We start from the raw sequence: 26,064 nt of genomic DNA on the forward strand, positions 1-26,064 counted from the left end.
TTTTTTGTTGTTGAAATAAATGTGTTTTGAAAGGAAATTTAAACAATATTCCTGTAAATGGAAAACCAGTTTCATCTGCTGCAATTTGAAGGCAAAAGTACATTTAATTACAATAAAATGCCATTGAATTTCAGTTAAATGATATGGCCCGCCTCCATCTGAACTTGAGGCCTGAGCAATTTGTTAAAAAGGGAGACTTAGCAAGTGTCAGATAGGCATTGACGACTAGCCCCAAACTGAGGCTTTGTCCTTGATGTGATCAAAGGAGTGAAGGAGAAATGAGCAACCTCCTCACTGTGTGATTCAGTGTTACTTTGTGGTTGGGGTACTCCAGGCTTTGGGATGCTCTGTTCTAGTGCATCATAAAGGGACTGGAATGATGCGAAGAACTGAAAGGAGGGCAGAACCCTACCCATTTTCTGTGCCTCAGTTGGGGGTTCAACCACCTCTGCATCTGATGAGAGATTCTTACTTGCATTTCTTCCTCTTGATTTTCAATAAAAGACAGTAGTCTACTAAACATAGTTGATAATCTTTCCTCTACAGAGGTTTAGGAAGGAGTTCAAAAGGCTGCTGTGTAAGAGAGAAAGTAGGAAAGTGAGAATGTGTCTTACCATTCTATTAATATAAAAAAAATTCGACTGGTTAAATCCAAGTAAAGTCTGTAGTCTAGTTATTGCATTATGCCAGTGTCCTAGCTTTTATGCCACATTACTGTTACATACAATGTTATCCCTCAGGGAAGGTTGCTGAAGGGTGTAAACGACTTTTCTGTACCACTTTTTCACTCTTGCAACTTCTTGTGGGCTTATAGTTATTTCAAAAAAAAAAAAAAAAGCAAGCAAGCAAGAAAAAAAGACCAGTTGAAATTAGCTAAAGACTTACAATACCCTGAAATACCACTGTTAAGAAATTTATACTAATGCAACAGATATATACCCAAGTATGTTCCTCATCTAAATACTTACGGTAGTGAAAAGTTAATAACATCCTTCATGTCCAACATAGGGGAATGGGTAAATGGGTAAGTAAATGGTGGCATATATATAATATACACTATGTGCTGGTAGCCCTTAGAACCACTGTTGTGTATGTATGTGTGTGTGTTTATATATATATATATGTATTATATATAACATATATAGTATATATATTACAACGAATTGTACCATATGTTACAACTATTGAAAATGACAGTGGAGATATATACTTGATGACATGAAGGATGTTCACAATTAAGTGAACATAGAAACTCACAAGCCATATGAGCCCAGGTTATTCAAGAATGATACAGAAATAGATAATGTTGAGTCTAGAAGAATGTAGGCCAAAGTGTCACCAACAGTCATTTCTGGCCACTGGACTTATTAGTTGATTTTAGTCTTTTCATTTTGCTCATGTGTATTTGTAGATGTTCTACAATGAACATATGTTACTAGTGTAATAAATTTTTTCAAAGATAATAAAAATAGCTTAAATCATGATAGATTTACTAAAACATTTACAACAGGTGGAGTTAAATCCTCCAACAATAATAGTCTGTGCATTACAATTAATAAGCTGGCCAAAGAAAGGAAAAGTAAGCTGCAAAGCTCTGAAACTGCTTTAAGTAGATGTTAATCCCTAACAGATACTGCGCCTCACAAAGGAAGAAGGCTGTGATCGCAACCCGTCTTCCTTCTCTTCCTTCACTGTTTCTTTGCTGATGAAATCAGGACATGTTTTGATTCAAAACCCTGAGCAGGATGCAACCTTAATTCTATTAAACTCAGGGCAAGTCTGTGCAAAAGCTGACTGTTTGCCTAGGCTGTTGGGTAACCACAACTTTGTACTTGTGATCGCAGGCAGGAAAAGTTGCAAAACTTAGTAATTCCCTAAATGCCCTGATTAGACCCAGATGCCTCTCTTCACAGGTAGGTCTTCAAGGATAATGTGAAAATACGTGATACACAAAAGGCTTCCTCTTTTTTTAAAAGGAGAATTAGAATTGTTTTCCTGTAACTGTCTGTAGATGACATTTGTCAAATCAATTAGATTTTTGGGGGCCCTGTGATGATGCTAATTATATATTAACTATATAAAATGTTGTTTACTCACTTGTCCCTATAAATTATCTCTCCTCTGCATAATCTCTGTTAATAAATCTCTGCTTAATAAATATTTGCTGAGAAGTGAGGATGACTCATTTGTGTTTGGAATTCTTACTGCATTCCAAGGATGAAAGCTCAGGACTTGGAATCTGCAGACATGCTTTGGAAAATCACTTCTACCATTAAGAGCTCTGTGACTCCGGGTGTTCAATAGCTCTAAGTCCCATCCATAAAAGTGCTATGAGGAATATGTAATCCTTAGGCTTGACATAAGGAATAAACTTCCTACTACGTGTTGGTAGCCCAGTGTCTGGTGCATAGAAGTTGACTGAAAGATGTTACTGGCTGTAACTGACCTCTTTCTGTCATTGTTTCTAACTTACTCTAGTGGTTAAGAGTGTAAGCTCTGAAGTCAGAAGGCCGATGCCATCTTCCTGAATAAGAGGATGCTCTAGAGCGAGTTGATTAAAAACACTCTGTACTTGGTTTTCTCATCTGTAAAACAGGGATGCTAACTAGCACCTGTTCCATAGGATCGTTGTGTGCGTATACTGAGAAAATGCTTATAAAATGCTTCAAAGAGTGTGACACAGAGTCAGTGCTAAGTAAAGGATAGCCATTATCCTCTTACCAGGCCTCTTATTATCTATCGTGTTGCATCTAAAGCACAGTTTAAAACTAAGCCCCACTCCTGGCTTCTTTTCCTCAAGGAGTTATTCATTCTGATTTGCCCATTACATAAAGTGTCAGCTCACACAGTAGCTGCCCAGTGGCTTATGTGGTGTTGGCCATTGCAGCATCCTAGAGGACTTTCAGAGGGGGTGGGGTTGGCTATTATGTTAGAATAAATAATAACAAAGAACATTATTTTGTGTCAGATTCTCTGCAAAGAACTATCACCCTGTTATTACCCCGTCTTAATAGATGAGGTGACAGACTTAGAGGGGTTATGTTTTGCCCCAGCTAGTGCTTGAGGGAGGTCAGGACGTCTACCCAGGCAACCTCTACTCTTAACCTTCAAGTCATCCCATTCGCTGCATTTATTATGTTTAAAAAAAAAAAAGAGGCTATTTTAGTCAATTCCTTATTGTAATTTTGATCCCAGATTTTTATCTTTGGTTCCACTCAGTAGAGCCCAAACCTTGGAAACGTAAGCAGCCTTTACTCAGTAACATCAGGTTAACATACATCAAACAGAAGGGGAAATAAGCCTGAAACAGAAAGTAAAGGAGTACAGTATCTTGTTTAGATAAAATAATAAGAAATGCCAAAAGCCTAAAGACTAATCAATATATGTGGATGAAAATTTCTTTTGTTTTTAATAACAAATGGAGAATCCCATAAATATAACCTGAATGGTTATCTCACTTTGTTTTCATGCCCACTTTATGACTGTGAAATAACTTTTCAGCTAGAACTCTAAAATACATTCGTCCTGCTATGTCTGCCTCTTCCACTTGCAGTATTTGTGCCAGTCAGCTGTGGGTAGATTAGGAGTAGAGGAGTATGGTTATGGAAGAAAAGGGCTCAAATGTTGGACAGTTCATCTCTTGATGTCACTCTCCAGCTTTGCCACTCTTTGCCCCTTGCTTGGGGCAAAAAAAAAAAAAAAAGACCTGGATTCTAACCCATCTTCAGCATTTTGTCATTATCTGCTGAAAATTTAAAGATGTATTTCTTTTCACGCAAGTCATTTCACATTTAGTTTATTCAAGAGAAATGCCCAAATACCCAAAGATATATACAAAAGCATTTACTGTTACAGTGTTTGTAACTAGAGATAAATGGAACTAACCTAAACATCCATCAGGAAGGGATTGGTTCGATATAGCATAATGTCGTCACCCAGAGGAATATGTAGGTAGAGCTGTATGTGCTGACACGGATATAATAGAAAAGAGATTATAGGCAGTGCTCACGATACTCATAGTATTACAGAGGGTTTTGTAAGGACAGACATCAGTGATTGCAAACTCAAATGCACATGGGGGCCAGACTGGTTTTATAAATGGGTCAGGTAGGGACTATGACAACCTTGGGAGCACACCCTATGTGAAAGCAAATGGCACCACTCAGCTGCAGCGAATCATTGCCAATAGGGTGGCGGATCTTTGAATTTTCCAAGGAGAGCTGTTAATCACAGTACTTTTCACACTGCTTTGTAGTAGTCCGTTTCCTTCTCTGCCACCTTCAAAGCTCCATAAAAATATCCCAATTCCATGAAACTCTTGATTTTTTTTTATTTCGTGGCAACTAATAGAATTATCTTTAAAAATATTGTACACGATCATCTGTAAACTGGATTTGTCTTTCAGGCTCACTGCACGTCAACCTCTGAAACACTCTTAACAATGGCTGTCTCTGGAAAATCATAGTATGGGCCACTGTCAGAGTATGGGTTTCCACTGTCTGTACATTGCTTTATGTTTGACGGTTTTTTCGTGATGGTGGCAAGAAAAAGTTGATTGGTTGAAGTGCAGGGTGGGGACTATACTCATGAGGAGGGAAGGCTCAGGCCTTTCCAGTGACCTAGAAATCCACGTCCTTGACCAGGTCTTGGAGGTAGGCCTTGAGCTGGTCCGAGGTGAAGGGGAGTGGATGGCTGGTGGAAATGTACAGGTCTCTGGTATTCTCCAGTGAGAAGGCACTCCTAACTGGGCCACATCTGGCAGGGAGCTGAGACACATGGGAACCACCTTGACCATCAGGAGACTCTTGATCCACAGCTGGCCCTGGGGCCATGACTCCCTGACACAGAACTATAGGGTGTAGATAATGAGTGTCTGCTTCCTTCCTTGAAGATGATCAGATCTGCCACAAAAGGTCCCAGGTCGAACATGCCTCCCTTCTTGTTCTTGGGGACCTCGCCATCATGTTGGGGACCAGCACCGGCGAGGGGCTCCTGCCACAGCCCAGTACCAGTGACAGTGCCCCAGGCTCTGGGCCCAAAGCACTGCCAGGCTCTCCACGGAGCTGATCCTACCGCCTCCCTGCCCAGGCAGCTCAGGACATGCCGCCTGTAGCCTGTCACATCCCAGGGCCTGATAGTCTTATTGGCTGCCCAGGCAGTGTCCTGTCCCCTGTTTCTGACCCCACTAGCCATAGGTCCTTTAGGCAGAGGACAGTGTGCTGAAAGACTTGGCACCCAGGAGGACAGTGGTCCCCTGAATTCCCACTCTCAGCAGTGGCAGCAGTGATGTGAAAAGGGAGACTGAGAGAGTGTAAGGGGACCCACTGTCCCAGCCCCCGCCCCTCCCATTCCACAGTTGGCACTCATCTTCCTCTAGTAGCAACAGCTGCCTCAGTGGGTTTTCTGGGGTGGGAGTGGGGGTCCGAGTTTGGGCAGGGAGCTGGGATCTCTAAGTTGGGGTTCAGCAAAAGGTCAGGAGGGTGCTCAGGGGCCACAGCCAGACACGAGAGCCCAGTGTCTGGTACTGGGGCCAAGCCCGTGCGACTCAGGAACTCCTCCGGGGTATTAGAGGTACCACATCTGTCACTGGCATCTGGAGAGGTATCTGACTCAGGAAAGTCCCCAACTCCTGAGGTCACAAACTCTCAGATCTAGTGCAGGTCACGGGGGTCCTTGCTCTATTCTTGGCTGAATGCAACACTTCCTTCCAGTTCGGGGCAGACTGGAAATTCCTCTTCCAGGTCTGCAGGTCAGGCTTGTCCTTCCCAGGGGTGTAGGACCACTGGCATCCCCAGGCTGGAAGATGTGGAAGTCCTCCTGCTAGGCGTCCTGCTGCAAACCATGCTTCTGCAGGATGCGGAGGTGCACATGGCTCTGGTCCAGCCAGACCCTGCCCTCCGGCTGCCCCACGTCCAGCTGCCACACCAGCCAGGGTAGGATCCGAGGCTTTGGGGTTCCCTTGGCCCAGTGTGGAGGGCCAGTGAACACAGTGTGCTGGGGTCCAGTCCTGCCTTTGGACTCCAGGTAGGTCTCTAGCTCATAGCTGCACACGCCCTTCCCCTGCCCGTCTGCTGAGCTTTAGAGCAACGGTGCTTTCTTTTCTACCTAGTGCTTTTATAATAAATACACATACACATGCTTGCACTGGCCTTATGCTAAGAAGGTCTGAACCAAAGTAAATTTCCAGACCATTCCAGACAGGAGCCACTCCCAGGATTCTGGCCTTGCTTTGGTTTTGCTACCAACATTAAGAATCTCGAGTTTGGAGAACACCCCTGGGCTCATCTAGATAACACTTTAGACTAGGGTTTCTGCAGCCTTGAGCCACTTCCGGCCATGTGGGGCCATTTGAGCCCCTGAGGGTGGGAGCAGCATTTTAAGGCTGTTGAGAGAGAACGACCCCCTGTCTCATTTCCATTGTGCATCCGGAGCTTGTGGTAAAGTATCGAAGAGATCGTCATTCAGTCACTCGTTTATTCACTCATTCAGCAAAGATATTCTGAGTGCTTACCTTGTGTCTGGCCCTGTGTTGGGCCCTGACAACAGTGAGATCTTTTTAGGTAGTTCCCAGCTTTGGAAGGGGCACCAAAGTAAATGACTATCATAAAATCGCATGGTAAGTAGTGTGATGAGGGTCAGCACGTCGTCCCTTGGGGGACTCTGGTGGCAGAAGTCAGGGAAGACTTCCCTGAAGAGTTGACACCTGGGCTGAGTTCGGAGGGATGAGCAGGAGGAGTTAGCCCCGTAAAGGCATGGAGGGGGGATTCCAGTTGAGAGACCACAGGTGTAAAGGCATGAAGGCAGGAGAGGACCTGGGACCTTCTGGGAACAGCCTGTGCTCTGTAGCACCTGAGCACTGAGTTTGTGGCAGGAGGTGTCAGGCTTTGAGACTGCAGTGTGAGCAGCCATCTGATCACAGTGCTGGACAAAGAAGCCCAGGATGCCTGGTCTCCTCCCTAAAAGACCCGCGAGCCAATGACCACTTTCAAGCTAGGGAGATTTGGGGGCTGTTTTATATATTTATGTCAACAAATATATTTTTATATAATTGTTTTCAACATTTTCACTATTATGGTAAACATTAAAAAACATTTTGTTGTTGTTAATGGAAGTACTGGGGATTGAACCCACGACCTCGTGCATGCTAAGCTTGTACTCTACCACTAAGCTATACCCCCACCCTGCTGTCAACAAATATTTTTACCCAGAATTTCCATGACTCTGTGAACCAAAGGGGGAAATTCTGTGTTTTGGTTTTTTTAAGTGAAAAGAAACAGCAACTTGTTTAAAAAAAATTGCAAAATGAGGGCAGAGAAACTGTAGCTTTAAGTTTTAGATCTTCCTGTGCTGCTTGATTTTAGATGTTTCATGACATGTCATATATTGCCTGCAAGTGCATTAAGCCATCAACTGGGGAAGGTTGCTGGTAAATTCCACGCCAGTTTCGAGGGTGTGTATGTGTTCTGTGTGGGGAGCTGGTTAAAGGCATTCATAACATTATGATAATCCACGCTGAATATAGCTAGGATTTCAACTGGCGATTCACCCAATTTCTGGCATCATTACCCACGAAAGGCCTTGCTTCCCTGGAAAGGCAGATGAATACTCACTTTATAGGAAGAGAACAGACATGTTTAATTTAGTAAGAACTTAACTTCCCTGTCTCACAGGTGAAAGGGAAAAGTCGGTGGTTTTTGAGACGGAAAAAGGGAGGGGAGGGAGGAGCAGCCTGGGGTGACGGGTGACGCTGTAAAAGCCCCAGAGTTGCTGCCAAGGTAGTTTTTACCCCTGGAGCGGGGTGATCTCATTTGCTGCTGCATAGGCATTTATCCCTGGTTTTCTAGTTTTTTCTTTTTTTTTTTTTGCCATGAGGTCACATGCTTATGCTGAATGTGGTGAGTGTGCCCCAGGGAGGCTGGGAGGATTTTTAGAGACAGACTAAGCAGGATTCAGATTCTGCTCTGCAACTTACGCAGGTGTGAGAGCCTAGGAAAGTTGCTTACCCTGCCTGATCTGATTCCAGAATGCCTACCTGGCCTGGGCTTCTGTGAGAGCGAAACGAGATATTTATGTACAGTGACTGGCACATAACTGATGTTCAATAGATGTTAACGTCTTTCCCCTCCCTGGACCGAAGCTACTGTTAATTGGTTTCCATGGGAATAGTGATCTGTCTCCCTGCCTCGGCCATTCTTACTTTTCATCAGTAAGGAAACGTGTGTTTAGGGACGCAGTTCTTTGGGGAGCAGAATGCCTTGTGTTCCAATCCTGGCGTTGCTACTCACTTTGGACAGGGCTCGGTATTTTAGAAACATAGGTTTCTTCTCCAGTGGTTCCTACACCTTCCATGGTCATTGGAAGGACTCGGTGAAGTCAGACTGCATTCCCAACTTTAGAGCATATGGTACCTTGCTCTACAGGTACCTTGTCAGAATCACCCAGACAGCTTGTTAAAACAGATCGCTGGGCTCCATCCTCAGGAGTTCTGATTCAGTTAAGTCTTTGGGTGCAGGGAGCTGAGAATTTGCATTTCTCACCAGTTCCCAGGCAATGCTGATGTGGTGGTCCCGGCCACACTTTGAGAACAGGGCCTGGGATACAGTGAACACCAGACGGGTGTGAGCTACCATCACCCTTTGTTTTTTCAGGTAGGGGTAATATTGTAGTTACCACCCCCTGGCTCGAATTCTAACTTTAGGATTCTTGTTTTGGCTTATGTCAAATAATTGCTTAATTTTCACTTTATGTAGAACTAAGATAAGCAGTGAGGAGGAGGAACTTAGTATTCTAGGGGGTTAGAATCCACAGGTCACTGCTGCAGAGGACGTCTCTGTGATTCAGACATGGGGATGAGGGGCCCGAACTGACCAGGTCCCAGTACAGGTTTGGCTGGCCCCCTTGGGGCAGGCCTCCATTAAAAAACAAGTTTCTGGAATATTATCCTATTGCACAAGACTCATTACCAAGTGTTGAGGGCACAATTGGGGGAAATTGGGAGAAATGACAGGAGACTTTCGCAGGCCAGTGTCTCTTTTGGTGACTTGTGAAAAACACCCCATCGTCCCCTGAAGGGTGAATCTTCCTGCTGAGGAAATCATAGGCCCTGACTCTTTTATTTTAGAAGGTGGATGGCAAAGATAAGGGGCATGGTGACACCTCTGTCACTTAATGAGCAGTCTGAGTTACAGAGCTAAAATTAACAGTTTCTTCTCCACCCACCCACCCACCCACCCAATACTTAAGCTCTCCTTTGTCATTGTTTCTCAGAGCAATCAAGTCGCAAGAAATGCTACCTAGATCTGCAACCTCCTCAAACACAGCTAGGGGGCTGGGGGGGACTCAGTGCTGCATTAGGGTGCAGAGTTGAGGTTCTGGGATCAGATAGATGGGGCCCATCCCTTGACCTTCTGGCTCGGAGAGGGTGACCTCAGCAAGTGACCTTCTAAACCCCCATTTTCTTATCTAAACGGGGGCAGTTGTGGTACTTAATCCAAAGAGTCCTGGTGAGGGTTATTTGGATAAGTATGTGAGGACTTGATAAATGACAGCTATCGTTACTACGGGGGGGATTTGTAAGAGTTTAGGATTGGGACCAACTGCTGCATGCCCTCCCTGAGCTGTCATGTTTCTGGAATTATCCAGCAATGTTCAGTTGATCTGTGTGACCCAGATTCTCCATTTTCCACAATTTGTTTATCTAGTTTTGGACGAAAAGAGAAGGGTGGAGTCTTTTGCGTGGGGCCTGGGGAAAGAATTGGGGGCCCAGGGACAGCCGGTGGCCTGTGAGGAGTCTGACCCTGCCTGACCCCAAGGACTGATGCTCAGACCCCGGAAGGCAGGGGTTAGAGCCATAGCTGAAGGGTCTGCTCTCCCCAGGTGCGTGGGACGCTCAGTAACTCAGAGGCTGAGGTGACACGACGTGGAGTTGGGGAAAGGGCTTACACAGGAGCCAGGGGTGGGGTGAAAACACAAGGGACCTCAAGTCTGTTTCACTTCTCAAGGGTTTAAGGTCCCAGGAGGCAGGAAAGCGGTGTTTTCATGGAGGCCACTGCACCCATGGAGATGCCAAGGTAATTCCCACAGGGACTTGTGGGTGGGTAGTAAATAGTAATGAAGAACACAAGGGGACTTGTTCCTAAGGTTCTGCCTCTGTGTGGGGAGAAATCTCTACATGATGGGGGTGCGAAGGACTATAGTTGTACTGGTGGGAACGGGGGGTGTAGGGACACTTGGGGGATGTAGCTGAGGCATGCTGCAGAGTGCTGGCCCCAGGGTCACACCCAGGGACTGGCCGTTATTACTAGCTGTTCCTTGCCACCCTGACCTCTCCCCATGCCCACGGGGCTGGGCAGCCTCTGCGTGAGTACTGAAGGACACACGACCCCTCAGCATTTCCCTCCGTGGAGCTCTTGAAGAATGCAGAGTAGGACGTTAACTCCATACCAAGTCGACTTTCTCCATCAGAACCACAAAGCATCTACTTTTGAGAGGAAAGAGGAACTTAGACCTCAGGTGCTAAGAATAATGGTGACCCTGGCCAGCTCTGCTGGGCCCTAGACTTGGAGTCAGGTTCAGGTCCCAGATCTGTCACCTTTGAGCTTTGAGGCCAGAGGCTCATTATTTAACTTCCTCATCTGGAAGGTGGGGACAAAACTGCCTACCCTACTGCCAGATAATAAAGTGTTTTGTAAACTGTAAAGTTCTGTGAAGGGGATTAAGGAAAGTGGTTTTGGTGTGGCTGGTGATGGCAGCTCCTAGGGCTATTGGCATACAACCAAGGGATGGTCCCTTATTCCAAAAAGAAGGCTAACGAGGGTATAGCTCAGTGGTAGAGCACATGCCTAGCATGCATGAGGTCCTGGGTTCAATCCCCAGTACTGCCATTTACAAGGAAAACAAAAAAGGATTTAAATGAGACCAATGAGGGAATTCAGGCATGGAGACAGGTGAGGGATGGGGAGATATTTGGGGATATCCCTAGGTGTTCACCGGTCCATGGGACAGAGCCCAGTAATCTCATCAAGAGGCATCACTGGGCCAACCCTGAGGATGCACTCTATCACTGAGCTATACCCTGCCCCACCCCAGGCGGTAAACTTCTAGATCATGGGCCGTGTTCTCTTCTCTCTGTTGGCCAGTCCCCGGCACAGCGCCTGCCACACACTGGGGATGCTGTCAGGGTTTACAGAATGACTCGATGAACTCAATGAGCTGGAGAGTGTTTTGTCGTTGTCGTTGTCTTTTGATCATGGTCCTTGTCTGTATCCTGCACACGTACCCTCATTCTCACACCTCCTTTCTTTCTGAAATGTCCTTAAAGTCATCCCCAGCTCTGGGGAGACTGGAACACAGAAACACAAACTCGTGGGTCCAAAAACCAGGGAAACCTGAGAAAGAACAACAAGCATTGCTTGCTTTCTGCACCGTTTGTGCCTTGGGAATTGACTTTGGGGAAGAAAGGAGACTTGGGAATTGGTTCCTGGTGGTGGGGTGGGGTGGGGGCAGCGGGCATTTTCTGTGGAGAATTGGTCTATCCCAACCCAGCAATACCGTTCTGTAACTTAGAGGAGACGTGGGCTCTGGAGACTTCCAGCCCTGGAAATAAGTGCTTTCTCAGAAAGAACAGGGAATTTACAAAATAGATGTGGCGATGGCTCCCACTGCTGTTGGGGATGAAACAGGGGGTTTGTGAGTTTCCTGAATGCTGCTGTGATTCTAAACCAGGGACCATCTTGATTCTGTATCGGCTTCCATTGTTTTTCCCATAACCTCTTATGAATAGTGGCGGCAATGACATTGATGAGGACAGTGCCCTTTCTTTGAGGGTTTGCTCTGCACAACCCTCCCTCATTTCTCATGACAACTCTATAAGATTAGTTATAATCTCGACCCCATTTTACAGATGAGGAAACTGAGGCTCAGAGGGGTTAAGTGGTTTCTCCAAGGTACACAGCCAGTCATCTTAGTCTGATCATTGTTTGAATCCTGGCCTCGAGAGCTGCATCCACGTCCTCCACCATCCTCTGTACTGCCTCCTTTGAAAATTATAAGGTTGAGTTTGTGATCAATCAGATTGTTCAGACTTGCCTCTGAAGTATTTTCTAGGCAGTTCAAATAAGGCCCTTCAAAATACAGATTGTGTGTGTTTCCCTGACAAGAAATTCTCCCCTCCCCGATACCTCCACTTCAAGGGTTTTTTGTTTTTAATAGATGCCCCCCGTACCCCAGGGTTCAGCCTGGAGCCTGGGGGAGAAAATGGGACAGGAAAATAATGAAATAGCAGAAAACAAAAGACCCCAAGGCCTGTAACCAATCTTGAATGAAACACACTTCCCCAGCCTCCCAAAATGCCAATCTGATTCTCTTTGTTCTAAAAGCTCTGGTTTCACAGAGCATCAATTTCCCCTAATAACAAGCTTTTTCTATTCTTCCTTGAATGACGCAGCCTGGTCTTGAGGATTCTCATCATCTTTATTGCTCATCCGGGATGATAGACACATGCACAGCGAGTTTGTCACTTCCCTTTTCTTTTCCTTTCCCATCACACATGATTCCCGCCCCAGCACAAGCAGAGGCTCTGAGCAGCGTCCCACCTTTTTCTCCACCCCCTCGCCTCCCATACAGCCTAGCACAGCTCTCTGACTTCCCTGCAGAGCGTCATCTGGTCCCCATGAATAAGCTCATCTTTCTCCCCCAGGTCCCCACACCTCCGTGGTGACTCTTACCAGCCGGGTGCGCTGTGGGCAATTCCCCGTGGGGTCCGGCATGTCTGACAGGTTGTATGTTTAAGTCAACATTTGTCCTGCGTGAACTCTGTTCCAAGCACAGGCTGAGAGCTGAGAATGGATGGTCTCAATTGCTGCTCAAAACGTCCCGAGGAGGGGTGTCCTGGTGATAAACCCACTGTACACATGAGGAAACCGAGGCACAGGGAGATGTTCAAGGACACACAGCCTTCTAGTGTCCAGAGTCCGGAGCCCAACTTCTTAATCGGCAGGGCTCACCAGCTTGGGTTTTGTTCTGGAAACCTGTAGGTAATCTCTGGTTTTTGAAGTTCTCAGCCCACAGGACCCTAGAGAACTAAGGTGGACAGTAACCTCGGAAAGGTCAAGCCAGGCAGTAACAGTAACTAGAGGGGTTTACAGAACATCCACAGACCATTGAAGGTGACCTGAACCTGGCCATTCTCTCCCAGTAGGGAGAGCACAGGAAAGGTGGCGGGCATTGGCCCCCTGCACCTGCCTCCATCTGTCAGCTCCTGCAAGGCCTCTTCCTGGTCGGTGGTTTGCATCCTCCTCACACTTCCTCTCGTCTCGGTCATCCATAGATAGGCAGAGTGCCCTTAGCACAGCAGTCCTCACGTTTCAGGTCAGGATCACTTAGGGAGCTGATCTGAACTGCAGGTTCTGGAAATTCTGACTCAGGAGGCCTAGGAAAGGCCCAGAGACTTCATTTTCCAAGCACCTTTGGTGATCCTGATGCAAGAGGCCTCCAAGCCACTCTTGAAAAGCAACCCCTGCTTCTCAGACTATAGCATCAGGACAAGGAAACAAAAAGCACTTTAGATGGTAGTGACCTGATTTTGCCTCGAGCAGTCCCCTCTGGATGCCGGAGAGCGGAACTGAAATCCTGGGACCCCAGCAACACTTGGTTGCCTGCCCTCACTCTGCGCTTCACCCTTGACCTCTGTGGCTGGGGAGGAGCTGTTCGTCTTTATCTGCTGTGCTTACTGTGGGAGCTCAGTGGCGTTTTGTTATTATTTTTTAATCTTCTTAACTAGGAGCAAGATTTTTATCTTTTGGTCTAAGATCTCCTACCAAGGGATTCCCTAACTTAAAAAAAATTTTTTTATTGAGGTATAGTCGATTTACATTGTGTTAGTTTCTGGTGTACAGCATAGGATTCAGTAATACGTATATATGTTCCTTTTCGTATTCTTTTTCAGTATAGACCATTTCAAGATTATTTTTTTTGCATTCTTTTTTACTGAAGTCAGTTTGCAATGTTGTGTCAGTTTCTGGTGTACAGCATCCTGATTCAGTTATACACACACAAATATATATATATTCCGTTTCATATTCTTTTTCACTATAGGTTACCACAATGTATTGAATATAGTTCCCTGTGCTGTACAGTAGGACCTTGTTGTTCATCTGTTTTACATATAGTAATTAGTATCTGCAATCACGAACTCCCAGTTTGGATTCCCTCACCTTTGACTCCCTGTTTAGACTAACTGAAATGACCAGGAAGGAGTAGGGAAGAGATACTGCACCAGAGAAAGCTTATAAAGACAGCTGCTTGTTCAGGTACAGACACAGCTGAAGTTGCCCCAGATGTGGTTTCCTCCTGAATTGTGCTGGAAGCCCCACCTCCCACAGGAGGCTTTTTTCCCAAGAAGAGGAGTAGCCACCCACCCCATCCCAGATACAATCTCCTGCACGGGTACTCCCAATTGTTATGCTTAATTTACAGCCAACTCATCAATGTCAAGTTGCCTGTAATCGCTTGCTCCATCAGGTTGGTAATAAACCTCTAAGCAGGTCATTCTGCAATTAGTTATTTGATTTTCTTTGGTCCACGGCGTGCTTCTAATTTTTCTGATGTCCACATAGGCTGTAGACTCTACTAGAGCAGGAAACATACTGATCTTGAGAGCAGCATAGAGCCTGAAATGCAGAAGGTGCTCTGTAAATGTTTGTTGATTAAGTGACTGTAATTCAGTGAATCACTTTTTTTTTTTGAGGTAGTTGTCCCCAGATGATATTCTATGGACTGGACCAGTGTAAGTGCATATGAAGTTTCATTCTTCTCAAAAAATGAGAAAATGTAGAGCAGTGTATTAAGTTTTTCATAAAGCTAAAGTCATTCAATGTAAAAAGGCTGTCTATTCAGAGGCAATGTTCTTCCTAATTTGAGGGCATTAAAATTACCTTTATTCTATGAGGTGCTATAAAGAGATGTGACTGTATGACTCAGTTGACTCCCCACCCCAGTCTCTGGAGTCGGCTCCCTCCTTTCTTGCCTGGAGAACTGAAGTAGCTCAAGAAGTAGCCTGCCCGCATCCACTTCTCCCCTTTATCTGTCAGGACTTTTAGTTACAACTTAGAGAAGCTGATTCTAGCTGACCTGGATGTGTCCTCAAAGATAGAAAGACTATTTAAAAGATGGTGAATCTACAAATGCTTATTGCTGGAGTTGCTGTGGAGAAAAGGGAACCCTCCTACACTGTTGGTGGGAATGTAGTTCGGTGCAGCCACTATGGAGAACAGTGTGGAAATGCCTTAAAAAACTGAAAATAGACTTACCCTATGATCCAGCAATCCCACTTCTAGTCATATATCCAAAAGAAACTAATTCAAAAAGATACATGCAAAGGGGTGGAGGTACAGCTCAAGTGGTAAAGCACATGCTTAGCATACATGGGGTCCTGGATTTAATCCCCAGTACCTCATCTAAAAATAAATAAGTGAACCTAATTACCTCCCCCATCAAATAAGACATATGAACCCCAATGTTCATAGCAGCACTATTTATAGTAGCCAAGACATGAAAGCAACCTAACTGTCCATAAATAGATGACTGGATAAAGAAGTTGTATATATATGTGTGTGTGTGTGTGTGTGTGTATATATAAGCTGTGTGTGTATACACACACACACACACACACACACACACAATGGAATACTACTCAGCCATAAAAAAGAATAAAATAATGTCATTTGCAGCAACAGCAACATAAACATAGATGGACCTGAAGATAGTCATTCTAAGTGAAGTTAGCTAGAAAGAGAAAGAAAAATACCATATCACTTAAATATGCAATCTAAAAAAAAAAAGAGGACACAAATAAACTTAACAAAAAAGAGACAGACTCACAGACAAACTTGTGGTTACCAGTGGGGAATGGGGTGGGGAGAAATAAATTAGGAGCTTGGGATTTGTAGATACTAACTACTGTATGTAAAATAGATAAACAACAAGGATGTACTGTATAGCACAGGGAACTATATTCAGTATCTTGTAATGGCCTATAATGAAAAAGAATATGGAAAGGAATATACATATGTATAAATGAATCACTATGCTGTCCACCAGAAATTAACACATTATAAATTGACTATACCTCAATTAAAAAATGGAAAAAAAATAACCCAGGCAAAAATTTTTTAAAAAATAAGACAATAAAATATGATGAGTATAAAGGGAGTGTGCTATTCTGAGTTGGATCCTAGAACAGAAAAAGAATATTAGTGGGAAAACTGGTAAAATCCAGACGAAGTTTGTAGTGTAGTTAGTGGTAATCTATCATTGTTAGTCTTCGTTGTGCTGAAAACACGATGGTTATGTTAATAATAGGAGAAAGTGGGTGGTATAGGAAATCTCTGTACTATTTTTGTAGGTTTTCTGTGAATCTAAAATTATTCAAATCCAAAATAAAAAGTTTATTAAAAATATAGTCACCATACATGTGCTCAAAAATCCATTCGACCAGTTACCTTTGGAAAATGCAAATCAGAGCATATCAGCATCGTTTAAAAAGTCTTTCAATGACTTCCCATTCCTCCGTGAGTAAAACCGTGCATCCACACCAGGACCTCGTGAACCGGGCCCTGCTTGTAACTCCCACTTCATCTCCCACCTCATCTCCCGTCTGCCCACTCCGCCTTTGACTTCCCCGGTCACACTGGCCTTCCTGCCTTTTCTCGACCAGGCCACGCTTCTCCCCGCCTTAGGCCTTTGCACCCGCCTCCGTCTAGAACAGCCTTCCTCCAGCTCTGCGCACGGCAGTTCCCTCTTCTCCAGCGCCTTCACCGCCCACGCACTCTGACGCATCTTCCCTGCCTATCTGTCCCTTTCCGTCGCTTCGCTCTGCTCTCTGTTCTTCTCTGTGAGTCTCTGCTCTGGTTAAGCTATGATTTGGGGAGTTGGGGGGTAGGAATTAGGTTTATTTATTTATTTTAACAGCGGTACTGGGGATTGAACCCAGGACCTTTTGCATGCTGAGAATGCGCTCTGCCACTGAGCTAGCCCCACCCTCTGGTAAGCTGTGATTGCTGGCATTCAGTCTAATCTTGGGGTTATTAGCAGTTTACCCTGTTTCCTCCCCTCCCTTAGGAATCCAAAAAGAGTTGTTGATCTTTTAGTCTGTTCAGCTTTTACTTTTTGTTAGGGCAGAGTGGCCACTTCCCAGCTCCTTACAGGTGCAGCCAGAAACCAGAGGTCCTGTACCTCTTATTTCTATCCTTCTTTTATTTTTAAGGTTTTATTGATTTATTTTTAAGGTTTTTTTAAATTGAAGTGTAGTCAATTTACAATGTTAGTTTCAGGTGTACAGCAGAGCGATTGTTACACACATGCATACATTTTATATATGTTTTCAGATTCTTTTCCATTACGGCTCAATATAAGCTTTATGATGAATAAAGGAGAAAAATGGGAAAAAGAAGTTTGGTTGTGGAACCTGAGGGGGAATCAGGAGTGGACTTTGAAATTCAGCCAGTGTCTAAGTACCACCAACAGAGGGGCCCAAAGGGGATGTGAACTGGGGGCCTCGCCTCATTCTGTCTTGGCCTCAGGTCAGTTCTTCCTGTGTTTTATCTTCTGTCTATTTCCTTAGGCGTCTTGTCAGCCACATTTTCTCCAGGTAGGGTTTTTCTCCGCTGTCTTGTCTGCCTTTTGTTTCAGTCTCTCTCACTCCTGCCCTCCCTCCACGTTGCTGAGCCAAAGTCTCTTCCAAACTGCAGACCCCCAGCCGCTACTTCTGCGACCCCAGTGGCCTCGCTCAGCTGTCACCACAATGTGCAGAGGAAGGGGAAGGAACTTCACCCCCTCCCCCTTCTGAGTTGTCAGCCCTTCATCTTCTCTAATTTATGCAAGAAACAGCATAGAACCCTGGAAAAAGCATGTAACTTGGAGTTAGACTAAACGGATTTCAAAACCTTGTCTTATAATGACTGAGTGACCTTGGGCGGGACATACAGCCTCCCAGAGCCTTGATTGCCTCATCCACAGATTGGGGACGTGGTGGCTGACAGACTTATGCATGCACACGCACGCACACACACAGTCACACGATGCTCACACACGCCTACACTTCACAAAGCTGACCTTCTTACCCTTTCAATCTTAGCTTAGTTCTTACCTGCTTTATCTAAAGTAGGTCCTTTGACCCCAGCCATAGCACTTATGACAATTTATAATGAAGTGACTGAACACATGTTTTGTGTTGTCTCCCCTATAAGAGGGCAAATAGATCATACTTACTTGGCACCACTGTATCCTGGGCGTTGCAACAGTAGACAGTGTAGAGCTGCTGTAATCTTATGTCATTATTAATACTTATGTTAGTTTTATGGACAGTGGGGAATTATTAGAAGAAGGCAAAAGAAAATCTCTAGGCAACACAATCCTCTTTGCTTGGCTAATGGAGAGAGTAATTTAGATTCACAAAGGTCAAGCTGTGGTCTGGGGGTGCTGCCCAAGATAACTTATTTCGCGAGGAGAGGTGGTGTGTGTTTTACTGCTTGTCAATTTCTGAGTGGCCCTGAGTTTGAAAAGATAAACTTCCTTGGATGCCTCTTCCCCTCCAGCCTGCTCTTGTAGCTTCAGTTTATTTTAGTAATGAATTCAGTTGGCATTTTCCCTCTGGAACCCTGTTATTAAAACAGGCTTGATAGGGACTCCGCTTGCAGGTACGGTAGCATAGGAGCGAAATGAACTCTAATGGACTCTACGAGTCCCAATATTGGTTCAGCCACGGCGTGACACTTAGAGTGAGTGAGAGCAACAGGGATCTCATTAATCCTCACAATTTAGCGCCAGCATCAGGGAGAGGAGGAAAATCACGTCTGATCGCACTGTCCTGTTAGTCTTGCAAATGTGTGTGGGGGGAGGAATTAATGTTGGGGGAGTGGAAAGGGAGGAGAAATATTTATCCCAACTCCTTGGTCATTTGCCGACAGATCTCAGACAGATGACTAATTGAAAAGGATTTATAGGAGAAGTAACATGATGCTCTGATCCGAAGGCTGAGATAAGTGGGGAGAATGCCAGTCATTCATTTTCGTTTATTGAAAATGTCTACTGTGTGCAAAGCACTTTTCCAGGCCATGTGGATCAAGTGTGAAGAAGCCAAAGTCTTTGCCCTCAAGGAGCTTACATTCTGGTGAGATGAGATAGACAGCCACCAAATGAGTGATAACTTCAGTAAAGAAAACAAAACAGGGTCACATATAGGCAGGTACTCTGCTGGGGGATGGAGGTGGTAGGGGCTATTTTAGGTGACAGTCAGGAAAGGCTTCTCTGAACATGGGACATGGGAGTGAAAAGTGCATGTTTGGATGGAAGCAGCTGCATAGAGAGGGAAATTCATAGCATCTCATCTAAGGAACCAAACGGGAGGCCGTGAGCCTGATGTGAGCTCAATATCAGGGAAAAAACCAAAGACCCCTCAATCCCCTCCAAAATACAAATTATTAACATTTCCACATTATTTACTACTTACCAGTAATACTATTTATCAGCAATGTGAGTTAAGCAATCACTCTGATTGACAGCTATAACATGGCAATCATAATGACCACACACCTGATTGCCTTGTTATAAGAATTACAAGTGATAGTAAGAAATGCTAACAATTATTGAGTATTTATTATATGCTGGGTGCTGTGCTAAGTGCTTCATTTGTCATAGTTCATTTAATCTTCTTGCTAAGCTTCTTAATAAAGTTAAAAGCTAATATTATGATCCTCATTTTGCAGATGAGGAAACTGAGCTCAGAGAGGGTGAGTAACTAGGTCAAGGTCACCCAGCCAATGAGTGACAGAGTAGGGGTCTGAATCCAAGCACTCTGCTTCCAAAGCCCTGAGCCTTACTCCATATCTTCCAGGTGTAGCAGCCTTACAGCAGCACCTGTCAGGTGCCTGGTCAGTGCCTGCACCTCACTGCTCAATGTGGCAGCTCTCAGTGTTCCTAGTCCTGTCATTACTATGTACATTTTCTTTCTTCCACTTCATGACAACCTGTGAGCAATCTTAGAGTCTGCCTTTTGTTTTTATTTATTTATTTTATAATGGAGGTACTAGAGATTGAACCCAGGACCTCATGCATGCTAAGCATGTGCTCTCCCACTGAGCTATTTCCCTCCCTCCAGAATCTGCATTTTTGAATATGACATCCAGAAATCAATGATTTGCCAAGAGGTGGAAGCCAGATCTTTTGATTCCCAACCCCCAGGTCTTTTTCCCAGGGTGCACCTCCCTGGAGTTTTTGCTTATTATAATTAAGCATATTTTGAAAGGAACCCTCAGAAATACACAGTGAATTTGCTTCTGTAGATCCAGCTGTTTGTGAAACAATGGGTTCAATTTTCTTCCTTAATACCGCTTCTATTAACATTTAAAAGATCCTTCCATATTCATTGTTCCCATTTTAAGCTAAAAATCCTCAGAGCTGTTGAGCATTCATCAGCTGAGGAAACCCACCAGGATTCTGAATCCTCTGCCACTTGTCGTCCAGGCATCGCTCTCTGTGCCTGTCTTGTTCCTCCTTGTGTACATCCCAGGACATCTAGGTTTCCCTGAGATGTCTCAGGTAGGAAACGCGGCTCCCAGTGAATTTGTTTTTGTTTTTTGCACAAGGTTGTTCCTATGCTCTTGATTCTCTTGAGCTGAGCTTTAAACCTGAAAAACTTAAGGAAAAAGAAGTCTTCTTGGATTGGACTGTTAGAATGTAGCAGATCCTCTGAGACTGGAGGAAAGCATATTTGCACTCACTACCTTGCCAGGCAATTACAGTGTCAAATGGGAGGAGGAGGACTTGACAGAGGAAAGGTAAGGCAGCCAGAATATCTTTCCCCTTATGAGCGAGGAGGCTGAGGCTTCCCCTGATCTGTCTCTGGGGTTGGTGCAGATGTCTGACTCCAGTCCAGACGTCTTCTTTGCAGTTGAAACCCTAACATTTAACCACCTACTCCGTGGCTCCACTTAGACATCTATCAGGCAACTCAAGTTTAACGTGATAAAAACAAATGTCAGACCTTCACCCCCAAACTCACTCCTCTCTCTCGGTCCTCCCCACATCTGTTAATAACATCTCTGTCCTTTGAGGTGCTTGAGGGAAAATGTTGGAGTCTCCATAACACTTGTCTTTCCCTTACATGACCCATGTCCTGTTCATCTGCAACACCTGTTGGCCTTTGCCTTCAAGATGGATTCAGATGCTGACCACGTCTCACCACCTTCATGGCTGCCATGGACCCAGCCACCATCCTCTATTTCCTGATTTCTGTCTCCTAACTGGCCTTCTGCTTTCAGTCATGCCCTTTCTAATACTCAGTGTGGCAGCCAGAGTGATCCTTTGAAATTTGCTGGGGGGGATCGAGGAGGGGTGTTGTAATCCTCCCAGAGCTGTGTTCAGCACCGAGCACCCCTCTATCCAGAGACTCAGTTCACACACAACTCTGCTGCCTAGATTTGGAGTCAGTCAGACATAACTCAGCTGCAGTCACACCTGCCGCACACCTCAATCACACTGACACAGCTGATTGTTAAACCAGGCAGCCCAGGACACAGCTCAGAAGTGTGAACTGTTCGCAGGGGAGAAATACTCACAGACAACATTTGGGACCTCAGGTTTCACGTAATGCCCTGCTTGATGTGAATTTGTGGTTCTTAAGACAATATAAGATCAATTTTTGTGAAATTTCCTGAAACATTTTGTTTCCTCGGGCAAAAAAAAAAAAAAAGACTTGCCGCAAGAGCAACAGTTGAGCATCTGCTCCAGAGGAAGCCAATCAATTGTGGCCTCTGAGAAGTCAATAAATACGGTAGGAGGCCAGATTCTTCGTATTCCCTGTATCCATCATTCTCTTCCTTCCAATCACCACTGGAGATAGAGTTGTAGGATGTTCATTCAGAGAGAGAATTTAGAGTTTATCTGGTCAACTGATGACTTTAGAGATAGCGAAATAGGCTCAGAGAGGGCTATGGGCTTGTTCCAGTCACACAGCCATTCTGTGTTGGGATTCAACTCTCATCTTCTGAGCCTGAGGCCAGTCCTCTTTCCACAGCCCTGAAATCTTTTGATTTCAATGGCAGCTCTAACATAGGACAGGGAGCAGGTAATGAAGAAGAAGGGAGATAGGGAGGATGCTGGGTTTCCAAGGAAACTGCCTGACAACAGAGGGACCAGCAAGAGTAGAGAGAACGGTCTAGATTTCTCCAGGAGGGACTCTGGACTTCACTGCCAGTCTTTAGCCACAAACAGGACACTTGGATCTAAAATACTTAAGAGGTTTTTATACACACAAGTCCCCATGGAAAATTACCCATGATATGTTTCATTTCCTAAGGGTCCTGACCCATTTCTCTGAGGTTTAGAGAGGTTAAGCAAGTTACCCACGATCACACAGCCTGAAGGAGCTGATTCCATAGCCTGTGCCTTTTACATTACCCCGCACTACCTTTTAGGGGGCTAGGCATAATCCTTACTATAAAGGAAACAAAGATATTTTGTCCCAAAGAAAAAAATCACACGGATATGTAGGAATTTATTTATATTAAATGCTGCACAGTGCAGATGGCTGATGGTTGAGGATGTGAGCTCCAGGATCAGACTGTCTAGGTTAAAATCCAAGTTCATCGCTTATGCCGAAGTGACCTTGGGGATGCTTTTGACCTGTACAAGGTCTTCTTTTACTTCTTATCTTTGCAGTGGACATATATATTTATTTCATAGTGTTGTCATGAGGGTAAAAAGGAGATAATATTGTCAGTCACCTAACACTGCCTAGCACTTAAGTGCTCAAAAATGTTAGCTGTTGTTTGATTTTATCATGCACAATATTAACTGGGGGATGGGATGATGCAAGAAGGGAAAGTGTGAAAGAGAAAAGATGACCTTTTCTTCATGCTTAATTTGACTTCACTCACCAATTCCTTTGCATATCCCAAGCACACACCCATCCTCCCTAGTGGATTAGATTAGATCAGGTCCTTTCAAAGGTGAGAGAGGAGTGAAATGCTTCACTAGGAAACCCAACTGGATGTGCATAAGGATACATGTAAGAGGATAATCTTTGCGAGATAATTTATAATAGAGAAAGCCCAGAGATAACCTAAATATTTGTTTATAAAGAACAAGTTGCATCAACTATGGCACATTAGAGTTAACACAGCACAGTATTTCCAGGGGCTTAGGATAAATCATCTTTGATTCCTTTTTGTTTTCTCTCACTCTCTGCATGAATACCATCAGTAAGTCCTGTTGACTCTACCTTCAAAATAGATGCAGAATCTGACCAGTTCTCATTACCTTCTACCACCCTGATCTTAAACCACTATTATCTCTCTCGTAGATTTTTGCCATTACCTTCAAACTGGTCTTCCTGTGTCCACTTTTGCCCTAGTTTCTAGCTGCAGTAGCATCCTTGCTGTTTCTTCAACCTGTTAGTTACATTCCTACCTCAGGACCTTTGCATAGGCTGTTTCTGCTGTCTGGAAAACTCTCACAGGGTCCTCACAGCTCCCTTTCTCATCTGCTCAAGCCTGCTTCCCAGTGAGGTCTGCTTCACCCATCCCAGTTTTTAATTGCAACCCACTCCACTCTGAGTTTAGTACTCCCAATTTCCTTTTTCCTGCTCTATGCTTTTCCCATAGAAATTATCACTTTTTCATGTACAATACATTATTAACTTATTTATTAAGCATATTGTCTTTTTTCTGTCCACTGGAAGCATATTGTCTTTTTTCTGTCCTTGCCTTTTTTTGTTGTTGTTGTTGTTCACTGTTACATCCTCAGCACCTAGAACAGATTCAGGCATATAGTAGATATTTAATAAATATTTGTTGAAGAATGAATAAATTATTTACAGTGAGTTAGTATGGAATCTTAAAATCAGTGGGGGGTGCTCTACCTATATTGACATGGAAACATCTCCAAGATATATTTTAAAATTTTAAAAATCAAGTTAAACTATTAATATATATTTAAATATAAATTTTATAATATATCTATACATCTGCATATGTATGCATACATGTATATATAGTAACTTCATTTATGTTTAAAAAAACAAAGCCATGTATTTGTATCTGCATACATATATATAATATACATATATAAACACATAAAATGTTAGGAAGGCCGTATTCTAGACATATACTAACAATTGCTTTTTAGGAAGAATGAAGGAGACCTTTTGTTTTATTCTATATGTCTCTCTAATTTTAAAACGTTATCCTACAAAAGGCTGTATTAATGTATTTCTTGTGTCTGTTTTTATTTAGATTTTCTATGTTGATGTACATTTTGAAAAAAATTAAGTATATGTGCAGAAAATTTAGCACTCTTTCTTACATTTTCCGGGATCCACTAACCTGGACAAGTTGCTAGCAGAGAGGTTTTAAATGGAAGGTGTGAATCTCTGACCAATGGAGTGTCCTAGCCCACTTGACCTGATTCCCCCCACCAGACCCACATACTTTCCCACATGATACTGTGAGCGCCTTGGGAGCAGAGCCATGATTGTTTGGGTCCCTGCTGTAGCCCTGTGTTCTAGCACAATGCTGTGGACTTAGGAGGTGCACAGTACATATTTGTTTCCTTGAGGCAGCTCTCTCCTCCCTGTCCCCTGGAATCTTTCAGCCATGGGAATTCCTAGGGCTGTCTGGGATGCAGCCTCAGTTCGCTCTCCTCCCTGCAGGTGGCAGTCTTCATCGGCTGGAGCGAGCTGCACTTCTAGAGCAAGGGCTCTCAATCCATCAGGCACAAAGCGTGCTTTCCGTTAACACTTATTTCACAACACCCCTTTACCATTCTGGAATGAAATTAATAGATGCAATAATCCTCCTACAAATATAACTTCGAAAACCAACACATCGCCCTTGCTTTAATAGAGAAATAAAAGGAAAGTAATTGATAATAAAATACTGTGTATTTTAATGGCAAATGCTTGGGTGTGATTTCCCTAGAAGATATGAAGATGCTTTACACATGTCTAGGACCCCCGTGAATGGCACAGCCACAGATACTGTCTGATATAGGAGCAGCATTTCAATTTCTGAAGCAATTTTTCAAAATGGTAGACAATTCCTGGTAGAACAAACACTAAATGAAACAAAGTACCAACTTCTCTTAACTTATATGCATTATCAGTCCCCCCAAAATATATTGTATATTAAAGCCACACTCAACACTCTCACCAAAAAAACAAACAGGTTCTAGGCTGAGATAATAATACACAAGTGTTTTACCTAGGCAGGCCAATTTTTTGTTGTGCAGAACTACTCTTTATATTGCAGGATATCCATCTCCCTGGCCTCTCACCCACTGATTGCCGCCACTGAACCTTGAAATGTGACTAGTGGGATTAAAGAACTAAACTTTTAATCTAATTCAATTTACACATACTTCTTTTATTCTTATTTTTCATTGAACTGGAGTTGATTTACAATGTTAATTTCAGGTGTACAGCAATGCAATTCAGATATACATATATGTACATATATGTATATATTTTCCAGATTCTTTTCCATTACAGCTCATTACAAGAAATTGAATATAGTTCCCTGTGCTGTACAGTAGGTCCTTGTTTATCTAGTTTATGTACAGTAATGTGTATCTATTCATCCCAAGCTCCTTTTTTTCATATTTTTTAACAGTTTTTATTGAGTTACAATCATTTTACAATGTTGTGGCAAATTCCAGTATAGAGCACAATTTTTCAGTTATACATGATCATATGTATATTCATTGTCATATTTTTTTCTCTGTGAGCTACCATAAGGTCTTGTATATATTTCCCTGTGCTATACAGTATAATCTTGTTTATCTGTTCTACATTTTGAAATCCCAGTCTGTCCCTTCCCACTCCCCACCCCCTTGGCAACCACAAGTTTGTATTCTATGTCTATGAGTCTGTTTCTGTTTTGTATTTATTAATTTATTTTAGATCCCACATATGAGCGATCTCATATGATATTTTTCTTTTTCTTTCTGGTTTACTTCCTCAGAATGATGATCTCTAGGTCCATCCATGTTGCAGCAAATGGCATTATTTTA

General features: G+C 43.7%; 1 pseudogene; it reads right to left on the reverse strand.

The window, feature by feature from the left end:
* Nucleotides 1-4,619: 4,619 nt before the first annotated feature.
* On the reverse strand, nt 4,620-16,836 carry LOC102545035 (interferon regulatory factor 3-like; annotated as a pseudogene).
* Between the last annotated feature and the right edge of the window lie 9,228 nt (nt 16,837-26,064).

Source organism: Vicugna pacos, chromosome 3 (genome assembly GCF_048564905.1).
Source record: "Vicugna pacos chromosome 3, VicPac4, whole genome shotgun sequence".
Lineage (NCBI taxonomy): Eukaryota > Metazoa > Chordata > Mammalia > Artiodactyla > Camelidae > Vicugna > Vicugna pacos.